The following is a 13336-nucleotide window of genomic DNA, read 5'->3' on the forward strand; positions in this document are numbered from 1 at the left end:
TTATCGCTCACTGTATTATTTTGCGGGTGGAGTCAACTGAGTTGGAAAGGCTGAGCCTCACCCGAGGAATTGCTGCTTCTCGGGGCTAGTTTTCTCGCCCAGCCCCATGCACTCTTTGGCACTGACATCATTCTGCTCCCTGTCCAATCCCATCGCGAGTCGGGACCGCATGCCGCACGTCTGGGATCTAATGACACCTACATTGTAGGGCAGAAAGCCACCGTTCTGCCCGTCTCAGAACACCTGGACGTTCCACGGTGCAAACACTAACCACACCTTTTGGGCTTTCCGGTGATGGCTTTGATTTGCCTGGGCCTCTCCACGGAGCACCATGCCTTGTGTCTCCTTCAGAATCACAGAGTCGCTGCCCGGAGGCACGGAAAGCTCCATGTGAGCACCGTGTGTGCCTCTGAGTCAGCCCACGGCAGACACACAGAGGCGGCAGAGAGGATCCTCCTCGAGTGTGGATGCAGGACGTGGGCGCAGGCATCACTGATTGGCCCCAGGCTGGGCGGCCGCCCGGAGCGCAGGAGGGAGGAGGAGCTCCGATTTCTCCTTCCCCAGGGTCCTTGGCTCCTAATCCCTAATCCTTAGGGAAACCAAACTCACTCCTTCAAAGAGTGTTTACTGAGCAACTAGGAAGTGATGAAAGAACCCAGGGCGGGGCCGGCTCCAGGCAGGTGCAGGGCCCCGTGCTTGGTTTAACGCTCTGCTGTCACGTCTTGAAACTCTTAATCCTTTTGAACAAGGGGCCCTGCAGTTTTCTTTGCGGCTGGCCCCCCAGGTGGGCACAGCTAGTTGGTTGCATGGACCTCGGCCTTCCCTGGAGCTCTCAGTCCTGCGGGATTCAGCCAGAGACGGCGGGGGAGCCTGGGGTCCAGGGCAGGGGCCTGGCCAGGGCATGGCCACCCGGCTGCTTGCCATGGTGCCTGCTGGGAGAGGGGCCTTCCCTCTGCACCAAGGCCTGGAGCCCTAGACAGCTCCTGCGAACCCCGCCCCGGAGGCCACCGCGAGGTCTTGGCAGCACCAGAAACGTGTGTCCTTGGAGCCCTCAGCCCTCCTCATGTCCTCAGCCCCACCTCACCTTTCACCCCGACTCCCATAGCCCCTGGTTCCCGCCCGGCCCAGACCCAGCCAACTTCAGGAAGAGAGCAAGTCACCCGTGCTGGAAAGCTAGCAGCAGATGGCATTTCACGGGATCTTCATCCGAAGGGCACTTGTGTCTTCTCAGGGCTCTTCCTGTATCCCCCTGGCCCGCCTGCCTGACAGGGAACAGGCGTCTGATCCACAGTAGTTGAGGATGAAAGTAAAGGCCTATGATGAAGGTAATTCCAAGTTGACTGGCGCAAGGAAAGGGGATTTTTGCTGTCTTGCTGTGTCCTGTTGTGTTTTGGAGGGATGCTGGGAGCCTCAGTGCCAGAGTTTGGGGGTGAGTGGGGAGCGGGGGAGTGGGGGAGGGGGTGGCTGCTCCAGGGAGGCCGGCAGTGCCAGGGAGGGAAGATGGAGAGAAACACAGAGGAGGCTCAAGGATGCACAGACTGGGGTCAAGTCTCTGCGGGAGAGAGAAGGGAGGGGAGTGAGGGGGTGGTCAAAGGCCGTGGTTCAAGAAGAGGCAGGAGGGCCTGGGTCAGGATGCGGAGGCCCCTCAGTCTCCACCTGAGCCCCTGGGTCTCAGAAACAGGGCGGAAGTGGGGGATGAGGGAGGGTGGGGAGCCGGGTGCTGGAGGACAGTGGGCGGAGCTCCAGGGCAGTGGGTCCTGCTTTCCCTGTGCTGCAGGAAACTGGGTGATGGCTGGAGAGGTGGGGAGATGGGGGTGGCATTTAGACCCAGGTGCTGCGAGCTGCTCTCTCCTCTGGGGGTAGGGGGAGCAGTAAGCGGGACTGCAGGGCCCAGCGACATTCCGGGGAGCTGTGCTCGCCTCTTCCCGAGTCCCCGCTCAGCCTCATGCCTTCCTCCCAGGGGTCCTGTTTTCTCGCCCACATGCTGCCCTTGCCCAGCCCTGGAGGCCTGTTCCTCCTGCGTGGTCCCCTCAGGGGAACAGCGGAGACACTCCCTGCCCCAGTACAGGAATTCCCTGTGCTTCCTTCTTCCTTGTTATGAATGGCTACAATTACAGAGTTTCCAACAGGTGGAAGCCGACAGAACAAACAGACCACTCAGTATTGATTCTCCCAGGCGCCACGCACAACGGCACACCTGTCCCGCCTCCCGGAGCCTCACCAGCCAAGGTCACACCACACAGCTGCCAGGGTCAGAGGGTTAGGGGGCTGGGAGCTCTCACTGAGGAGCAGACGCCAGAGGAGATGGCCCTGTGGCCACATCTTCATCTTTCTTCCCCCTGAACTCGCTGGGCTTGGGTGGGAAGGCGACAGTTTCTATCAGAGTGCAGGGGCCAGTTCAGGTTACTGCTGGTCTTAAAAAATAAGGCAAGAACGTAGGAAAATACATGCTCCCGGAGGGTGTTTATGAAAGCCACGTGCTTTCTCTTTACAAACCCGGAGTCCTTCGGAGCAGGACGGGTAAGATCTGACCTACTTGTGAGCCACGCCTTTACGTTCTCTCTCCAGCAGCAAGGATGGACCTTGTCAATCAGATGGCGTCATGGTTACGGATCCGAAAAGCGGTACAGCCACCATCAGTCCCACGAGCCTAGGTGACATAACCGTGGTCCAGGGCGACTTGGCCAAAAGCGTGGGGACGCGACTCTCCCTGGCCTCCCCTGCAGGGCCGTGTCCCGTCCCCAGCCCGCGAACGCAGCCTCCGAGAGGCAGAGGACCTGGGGCCGAGGCCTTGTGTGGGACTCGCTGTTCTGTCAGGACTCTCCGAACCCTGCGTTTACAGAGCAGGGCGGGAAAGTGCACTGTATGATCCAGGGTGTCCCCGAAAGGGCGCAGTAGGGGCTCTCATTACTTCTGCCAAAAAAAAATTAAGACTGTGCAACGAATCATAAATTGCCCCAAAAGTACAGGAAAACAGAGGGAGAATCAGCTCTTGTGAGAGTGGTGAAGTCAGTGTTTTCTATCTGCCGTTTTACTACGTGCAGAATGTCTGAGGAAGGGAGGCACAAATCCTTCGTCCTCATTATTCTGCTTCCTCGTGCGCGGACGCACATACACAGAACGCTGCTAAGGTAGTGAATCAGCAAAGGAGAAACGCAGGGGCTTAAGTAAGGCAGAGGCTGCGAGAAGCCAGGGAAGGCTTTCAGGCCCAGAGTCTGGTGGACCCCGCTGGATCCCAGGAGCAGTGAGGACAAAGAAAAGCTGCTGCCCAGCTACACGGTGGGACGGCTCCAGATGATCCAGGTCTCCCACCTTCCAGAGCTTATCAGGAATATCGCCATTTGGGGGAGGTGTTTTGTTTTGATGTGGGAAGAAAAAAAAAATGTTTGATTCTTCTAAGCTGGTGCTCTCGACCAAGCTGTGACTGTAGACATCAAAGGTTATACCACATGAAAAAAATAATAGTAATTAAATAAATAAACCTAACAGTAGTTAAATAAATAAACCACATTAAAAAATAGTAATTAAATAAGCCGAATTACATTAATAAACCATGTCTTTTAAATAATAATAAAAATTAAATAAATAAGCCTCCCCCCAACCAAAAAAAAAGTTAAACCAGCCGACAATGTGGAATTTCAGAAGGTGAAAGTTAAATGACCTACTTTCAAAATAGACAGCCAGGTCCTGACCCATCAGAAAACAAAACGGAACAACAACAACAACAGGCTGCTTAGAATTATTTCAGGAAAAACCAGAGGCTATAAATCAGCTGGCAGATATCAGAATTAGAATAAGATTTGGCTGCTAATTCACGAGGTTATGAGTCCTCTCAAGTCCTGTAGGATTTCTCCCAGGACGCCTTTGGCCCCCACGGCTACCGTACCTGGTCTGTCACCTTAGCTGAGGTGTCGTCATCTCCTTCTGGACCATCACCTTGACCTTCTACTTTTAGTCCCTCATGCATCCAGTGCTCCCTGCACGGGACAGCCAGATGATGCCACGCAAAGCCCAGTCCAGACATGCCCCTTCTCTGCACACACACACGCACACACAAAAAAACCTGAAAGCTTTCCATGAACATGTCTTCTGGGTTTTCTGAATAAAATCCAAGTTTTCTAGGCTGGCCTCCAAAGCCCTCAACAGCCTCCGAGCTTGCTTCTTGCTTCCCGCTCGCAGACAGGCTGCGTAGCCCCCCTCGTCTGTGCTCCAGCAGCAATGTCGTGCTAACTCTTTCTGTCCGAAGGGCCCTCCCTGTCGTCTCCAGCCCAAGTCCAGGACCAGACCCAGCTCTCGCAGCGCCCGCCGCAGGAAGGCATCGCCACGTCTCACAGCCGGGAGCAGCACCCTCGCCCCCAGCTCCCGACCGCATCCCCCAGAGACATGGTCACACCGCCACCTTACATCCAGTTTGTTTGTGGAGTCGGTGCTGCGGAGGGGAAGGGGAGAGAAGGGTGGAAACGACCTGACTGCAGCTTCTGGCAAGCCAGGACGTTTCTCTGACCCTCAGTTTCCTCATCTGTGACACGTTGTTAGGGCAGGACCCACCCGATGAGGTTGTCGTGGGAAATAAATGAGACGGTTCACAGAGAGGGCTGTTAGTACGGTGCCTGGAGCTAAGTCAGGGTGGCGGGGTCAGGATGGAAAAAGGCATGAGAGAGGGGCGGGGAGAAGGAAGGCGGGGAGCGGGGTGGGGAGAGAAGAGAAGGGACGGAAAGGGAAGAAAGAAGAGAGAAAAGAAATCAATTGCCTCCTTTTCTACTGGAGTCAACGGACTTGCCTCTCCTTAGACGGAGCATACACACCACCTTCCTTGCCATAAACAGGACAGCATGATTATGAAAAGGGCGAAATCAGTCATTTTAGGTGCACTGTGTATCTTTATTAGCTGAATTCTGTTAGCAACTTAACATTTTCAAAATGGTAAAAATGGTAGCAACCGCCTTGTACAACCTCATTGCTTTTCTGCTCTGGAGGCTGCAAAGAGCCAGAGCCGGGAACCGACAGAGTCCAGGCAGGAAGCCTTTCGGCCCAGAGCGCTTACCTCCTGGTACATCGCTCTCGCGGCTTGGGGAAGACGCAGTAAATCCCCTCATGCTCAGAGGGTCCCCTCCAGCATGAGAACGTAAAGAGGTTGATAAACCACGTCTCCAAAAAAGCAATAGAAGTCGTGGTCAGAGCTGTCGAAAACAACCATTTCGCACTCGGGAAACTGACTGAAGACATGCAACAAACTGAGGAAGGTTTGTTCAGGAAAACCGCTGGGTTTTTGTCCTTGCCTGGAGCTGTTCCCATCCCCCGCAGCGCTGTTGTTTGATGGGTCAACCAGGGCAGGTTGTAAAAACCAGCAGTGTTTTGTCACTGCCAACAGCGGTCTCTCTTTATTTGGAGAGGTATCAATTTAATGGTGATCTCAGAAAACAAGTGGACCGAGGGGCCCAGCAATGCTGCCAGCTTGACGTGGGTGAGCAGTGAACCGGTGACCACCTGGAAATTTAACAGGAAATTGAGGGCAGTGAGGCAGCCGTGGGGAAATGGATAAACTCCCCACACTTGATGCGTTGACAGAGGTGGCCTGTAAGCACTGCACAGGCAGGAGCAGCCTCGCCGCCCACACAGCCCCGGCCAGCGGAGCCTGCCCGCACGTGCAGGGGAGAGGCAAGCGCTTGATGGAAAGTTGGAGCCTTGGAAGACTTGGGGAAAAAAAAAAGCTATACATTCGAATGGGCTCCCCAGCTCACTCACAGATTCATCAGCAGAGCGTGGAGGGTTGTTGGCTCAGGGTATCGGAGCCCACCCTCTGACCAGTCTTTGGCTGAACCCTGATCTAAGCAGACACAGGGATGACTACAGAAAACTAAACTGAGGAATGAAACACAAGGAAACAAAGCAGCAGAGGCATTCATAGATGCCCACTGTGGAGGCAGCACAGTTTAGTCCAAGCAAGCTATTAAGCGAACACACACACCAAAAAGCAACACCGCTCAGGAGACAACGAGAAGACACGGTTACTAAATATATGAAGTAAAGTGTCCAGTTTTCAGCAAAGAGATTACAAGGCAGGCAAAGCAACGAGGAAATGGGACCACATTCGGGAAAAAAGAAGGCGGTTAGTGGAAGCTGCTTCTGGGTGTCCCTAAGCTGTGCGGTTTAGCAGACGAAACCTTTAAAGCAGCGATTATAAATATGTCTAAGTAACTGAGAGAAACTGTGCCCCAAATGTAAGGAAAGTACGACAACAGTGATTCGATGAATTTTAAACATCTCAGCAAAGACAGCAATTACACAAATGAATCAATTCTGAAACAATGGAGGCCACACAGGAATGGAATGACATATTCTGATGCTGAAGAATATCTGCCAACCAAGAATCCTGTATCCAGCAAAACCATCCTTCACAAGTGAGAGCAAAGTAAAGGTCTCGCCAGACAACCACAGACTGAGACGACGTCTCACTAGCAGCCACGCCTTATGAGGAATCCTACAGGAAGTCGCTGAGGCTGACAGAAGGGCACACCAGGTGACAGTCAAGTCCACGGCAAGAGATGAGGAGACCCAGAAATGATAAACACAAAGACTCAATCAATATATTTTCTCATTTCTTCTCTTAATTTCTTCTTTTTTCATTTTCACCATATTTTTATTAATGGTAACATGTTTAAATTTATTAATACGTCAATGTTGTTTTCTTTTTTATTGAAGTAGAGTCAGTTTACAAGCAGTGCTAATTTCTGGCATACAGCATAGTGATTCAGTTATACAGATAGAGATACATATTCCTTTTCATGTTCTTTTTCATTAAAGGGTATTGCAAGGTATTGAATGTAGTTCCCTGTGCTACTACGTTCTTTAAAAGAACCTGTATAAAGCAAAAGTTATAACACTGTACATTACTGGGTAGAAATAGATATGATAATAATAGAACAAAGGAGGGGAGAGGAAAAGAAAATATTTTGGAACAAAGTTCCTAGAATTAATCTCATGTTATTCTAAATCAGATTGGGGTAAGTTGAGATGCATATTGTAAGACTACAGCAGCCACTAAGAAAGTAACTATAAACATAGCAAAGCAACAGCGAGAGAGGAATTTAAATGATGCACTGAACATACTGATTTAATACAAAAGAAGGAAGGGAGGGAGGGAGGAAGAGAGGAATTTAAAAAGACTTGAGGAAAATAGGAAACAAATACAAAGAGAGGAGATGGAAATGCAGCCATATCAGTAATTACACTAAATGTAAACGGGCTGTGACATTGTGCTTTATGATAAGAAATATATATTTGGTCTTTGTCCAGTTTCTGACTAACAGCTCCCCAAACCCCGGGAATTTCCTAAGTGATAAGAGCAATGAGGGCATCTTTTGTTGTAATACTTAGTTTCTTATCCTCAGTTCCTGAGTTAAGAGCCATAAAGGTGGAATGGGTATCTTATCATTCATAACAAGACCCTTTCAACCACAACTGAGTTTGTTAATGAGATGACTTTTGGAACTCCCCCGAAGATGAGGGGTGGGGCGCTGGTTGCCAGGGGAACCGATCTTGAAAGGAGAGTTGGCACTTTCAGCCCCACCCCCTGATTTCTGGGGAAGGGAGAGGGGCTGAAGTTTGAGCCGATTGCAGCGGCCCATGATTTAATCAGCCATGCCTGTGTGACGGGGCCTCTGTAAAAACCCAAAAGGATGGGTTTGGAGATCTTCCAGGTTGGTGAATCAGAGCACTTCCATGTGCCACCGTGCTGGGCCCAAAACTCCGCCGGGACAGAAGCTCCTCTGCTTGGGAGCTTGCCCTGTGTGTCTCTTTATCTGCCTATTGATTTGTATCTTTGACAGCCTTGGTTCTCCTAAGTTCTGTGAGTCACAAACCAGAGCTGGGGGTCATGGGAACCTCCAATTTATAGCTGGTAGGTCAGAAGCACAGGAAGCCACTGGGACTCGCGGCGGCATCTGACGTGGGGCAGTGTTGTGGGACTGAGCCCTCACCCTGCGCTGTCTGATGCCACTTCCAGGTCAGTGGGGTCAGAACTCAGCTGAATTGTAGGACGCCCAGCTGGGGTTGCGGAATTGCTTGAGGCTGTGGGGAAAAAACCCACACATGGAACGAGGTACAGAATTGTAACTCAACACTCCATGTAAAAGGCACAGATGATCAGACTGAATAAAACAGAGCAAGACCAGACCACGTGCTGCCTGCAAGGGAAGTGGCTTAGAGTCAAAGCAACAATGAGATTAAAAGCAAAAGAATGGAGGAATTCCAGTTTCAGGTATGACATATAAAGAGCTTGGAATTCATCACTTCTGTACTTGTGACAAGATAAAATCTGAACAAACTGAAAATAAACGACTTTCTTAGACCATCAGAAAGTGGATGTCGCTGGCAAAGCACCACTCTGAAATCTGGGGAGACAGATGAAAAAGGAGACTCAAAGCCTCAATCAGCTCACTTGGAGAAGAAACCACCGTGGCCACAAAAGGGTAGGAGCACTTAAATGATCATTCTGATGACTTGCTGGAGGCTGAGTGTGGATTGCTGGAGAGTGAGACTCTCCCGGAGGTGCAGCTTTGGGGAAACCCACATACACACTTGTATGGGTTTTACTTCAGGAGCGCACCAGATACTCCAGGTGAGAGGAGAGAACCCGACAGCAGCTCCCTCACGTTTCAGGCAAAGCGTGGGGAAGTGGCCACGTTTATATGTGCTCAGAGCCTTCTCCATCACAAAGTCCTGCTCTCCAAGGGGCCAGCTGTACCAGAGCCTTATCCATCGGGGAGAAGGGCAATTAGCCAACTCCTGTTTCCTATAGCCTTCCTGCCTCACCTGAAGGAAGATTAAAAAAAAAAAAAAAAAAAAAAAAAAGACAAAGAAAAAGTTCTGAATGGCACAGCCCAAGACCCAGGCACAGGAAAATACCGAGATTTAATCATAAGATTATACAGAATGCTCCCCCTCCCTGACATCTTCCCACCACATCCACAGGGCTCCAGGATCATAACGGCAGATTTCAAGCAAAAGAGCTGAAGCACAAGGACCCTACAGCTACCATCAACATTAAACACAGCCCAGCATTTAGCCAGATTAACACCAAACCTCAGAAAAGGCCTATCTGCCTCAGTCCTTACTACCTAGTACACTATGTCTGCTTTTGTGAAAAGGCAGGAAAAAACAGTCTGAAAAGACAAAAACAGTATCAGAACTGGACTGAGAGATGTCATAGATTTTGGAATTATGAGGCAGCAAACTAAAAATAATGGAGTACATGTTAAGGGCTTCAGTGAAAAAGTAGACACCAGGCAAGAATGGATAGATAACGTGAGCAGAGAGAGAGAAATTCTAAGAAAGAATCAAAAGGAGTGCTAGAAGTCAAACCCACTGCAGCACGAAGAAGGAGTGCCTTTGATGGGCTCGTGGGTCCACTGGACACAGCTGAGGAAGGAATCCGTGAGACTGAATAGCTGTCAATAGAAGCTTTCCAAGCTGAAATGCAAAGGTGGGAAAAAATGAAAAAGACAAAACAGACTATCCAAAAATTGTGGGATGATTACAAGCAGTGTGACATCTGTGTGTTGGGAATAATAGAAGAAGAAGAAAGAAGGAAAGGAGAAGAAAAAATTTGAGTAATAATGGTGGAGAATTTTCCAAAATTAATGGTAGACACCAAACTACAGGAACTCAGAGAACACCGAGCAGGATAAACACTGAAGAGTTTATACCTTGGCATCTTGTATTTCAGCTGCAGAAAACCAAAGGCAAAGGAAGTCTTGAAAGAAGTGAGGGGAAGGGAGGGCCACCTTGCTTACAGGGGAACAAGGATAAACGTTTTATTGGACTTCTCATTGGAAACCATGCAAGTAAGGTTGCTTTCTTTCCAAATTTTAAATTTTGAAAGAAAACAACCACCAGTCTAGAATTCTATATCCAGCAAAATTTTCCTTCAATAGTCAAGGGAAGATAAAGACTTTCTTACAAAAAAACCTGGAGAGCATTTGTCACCAGTATGCCTGCCCTGCAAGATATATTTTAAAAGAAGCTCCTCAGGAAGAAGGAAAATGATACAGGTCAGAAACGTGGTTCTATATACTCAAAGGAAGAGCACCAGAGAGGTAGTCAGTGAAGTGAAATAACATATTTTACTTTTCCTATTAATTGTTTAGAGTAATTCTTATTTGTTTAGAGTAATAATACTAATGTTTTGGGTGATTGTACCATATAGATAAGTGAATGACAGCACTGTTGTAAGGGACAGGAGGGAAAAATGAGAATTATAAATATAGACATACTTGAACGTGGACTTAGATTACTTGTAAACATATATTCCTAACTCCGGGCTAAGCAATATTTTAAAAAGAAGTACAATTGATGTTCAGAGAGGAGAAAAATAGGATCTTATAAGATTCTCAATAAAAACCAGGAAAGAAAGAAAAAGAGGGGAAGACAAAAAAGAAACAAAGAACAAGTGCCAGAAATAGGACAGTTATTAATGCAGTAGACATTAACCCAATGATAAAAAAATCACTTAAAATATGAATGTTGAATGCAAAGACCAAGGGTAGCCAAGACAATACTGCAGAAGAGGAGGAGAAAAGTTGGAGGATTTGCAGGACATGATTTTACAAAATTTACTAGAAAGCTTCAGTGAGCAAGGCAATGTGGTATTGGCACCATGATGGGTGTACAGGTCATCGGAACAGAAATGACAGTCCAGAAATAAAACTTTACTTTTATGGCCCATTGATTTCCAAATCGAGTAACAAGACAATTCAATGGAGACATGATGGTGGGAAAAGGGAGATCCATTAACCTAGTTTTTTCTTTCACATCACACATAAAATTTAACTCAGCATGGATCATAGTCCTAAGTGTAAGAACTAAAACTGGAAAACTTTTAGAAGAAAACAGGAGAAAGATCTTTGCGAACGCTGGTGAAAGTCTTTACAGCTCCAAAAGAGAGCCATTAAAAAAAAATGGAGAAATTGCACTTTATTAAAACTAAAAATCTTTGTGCTTTAAGAAACAACCTTAACAAATGAAAAAGACCAGCCATGGACTGGGATAAAGTACTTGCAAAACATGTATTTAGTAAAGGACTCGTATCCAGAATGTAAAGGGAACGCTCACCCCTCAGTAAGAAGACAAACAAGCAGATTAAAAAATGGATAAAAGACTTGAACAAACTTTCCAGCAGAGAAGACATATGAAGAGCGAATAAGCACATGGAAAGGGGCTCAGTGTCTCCAGCCATTAGGAAATGCAGGCTAAAACCGTCGGCCCCGGCACCCTCTCCCAGGCGCTGCGTTCGAAAGGACAGCATGGGTGCAGGTATGCAGAAACGGGAACCCTTACACGTTCCTGGCAGGAACGAAGATGGTACCTCTACTTTGAAAGACTGCTTGTTTCTTTAAGTTAAACATAAAGTTACCCCAAACCCACAAATTCTAAGGAATCTATCCAAGAAGAATGAAGACACGTCCACACAAAGACTCGTAAGTGAAAGTTCAGAGCAGCATGATTCATGGTAGCTCCAAACTGGAGATAATCCAAATGCCTACCATCTGCTGAATGGATAAACCAGCGCGGTATATCCACGCTGGGGAGTACTATTCAGTGACAGAAAGGAATGAAATATCGGTGCAGGTTACATCATGGATGAACCTAAAAAAAAAAAATCGTGCTTAAAGAAGCCAGATGCAAAGGTTGCTTATATTATATGATTCTCTAATTCCATATATATTAAATGTCCAGAAAAGGCAAGTTACAGAGACAGAAAGTAGATAAGTGACTACCTAGGTCGGGGGGTGGGAGCTGACCTTGACTGCCAATGAACTTAAGAACAATTTTAGGATGGTAGCAGGGTTTCCAAACTGGATTGTGGTGATGGCTGCACAACTCTATACCTTTATTAAAAGCAATGAAATCATACACTTGCAAGGGGTGAATTGTAAGGTATGGAAACTATACCTCAATAAATCTGTACAAGTCACGTCTGAAGCTCAGGACTGGTTCAGCAAGGGAGATCTGTGCTCTGGAAGATGTAAGCCCAGGGTGACTAGCTCCTCCTCCGTGCAGACAATTACATCCTGACCGACCCCGGCTGACTGCACGGTGGCCCCAGTCAAAGCCAGTGTAGACTTGACCAGTCAAGTCACATCCTTTTCTGCTGCTCATGGTCTCTGGAGATGCTCAGATTTCACTGCTGAGAGCTCTGGGATAGGGTGCCAGGTTTTAGCATCACCAGATGGAGATACTTCTGACACCAGTGATAGTCCAAGTACATTTATTGCAAATCTGATCTACAATCTTAGCCTTTACACAAGAAAAGAGCTAACATGTACTTCAGTGCTTTATACATGCCTAACCTAGATTTTGCCCCACCAAGAATACTTACCAAGCACCTAAAACATACTTAAATGTCCATTGACAGATGACTGGATGAAGAGGATGTGATATATTTATACAATGGAATACTACTAAGCCATGAAAAGGATAAAAATAATGCCATTTGCAGCAACATAGATAGACCTGAAGATCGTCATTCTAAGTGAAGTAAGCCAGAAAGAGAAAGAAAAATACCATATGATATCACTTATATGTGGAATCAAAAAAAGAAAAAAAAAAAGAAGACACTGAGCTTATCTACAAAACAGAAATGGACTCACAGACATAGAAAACATACTTACAGTTGGGAAAAGGGGGTGGGATGGGATAAACTGGGAGTTCGAGATTTATAAATATTAACTAGTATGTATAAAATAGATAAACAACAAGCTTCTACTGTACAGCACAGGGAACTATATTCAATATCTTGTAGTAACCTACAATGAAAAATAATCTGAAAAGGAACATATGTATGTATAAGTATGACTGAAACATTATGCTGGACACCAGAAATTGGCACACTGTGAAATGACTATACTTCTATAAAAAAATAAAATAAAATGTACTTGATGTTTCTCTCCCAGGAATGAGTGTGTGTGTGTGTGTATGTGTGTGTATGTGTGTGAGTGTGTATGTGTGTGTGTGTGAGTGTGTGTGTGTGTGGGGGGGCAATCTGGCGTCTGAGCTGCTGAGTTTTACTTGAGGGACACATCTGTGAAGTGATGGGAGGTTGACGTCTTCACTTCCTCTGCCAACTTTCTCTGCTTTTTTTTTAAGGGGAGAATTTCGCTGAGGCTGCAGCTGGCTTCCTGCAAAGAGAGGTCAAACCGGCACCTGTCCTGCTTTTTGCCTTTCTCTTTCACTCCGGACCCCGTCACCAGCTGAGTTTTCCAGGGCTCCAAAATTCCTCAGCTACTTATCTCATGTTTCCTTAACCACGCATTTCTTGATTCTCATTCACTTGACG

Source organism: Camelus bactrianus, chromosome 34 (genome assembly GCF_048773025.1).
Source record: "Camelus bactrianus isolate YW-2024 breed Bactrian camel chromosome 34, ASM4877302v1, whole genome shotgun sequence".
NCBI classification, from domain to species: domain Eukaryota; kingdom Metazoa; phylum Chordata; class Mammalia; order Artiodactyla; family Camelidae; genus Camelus; species Camelus bactrianus.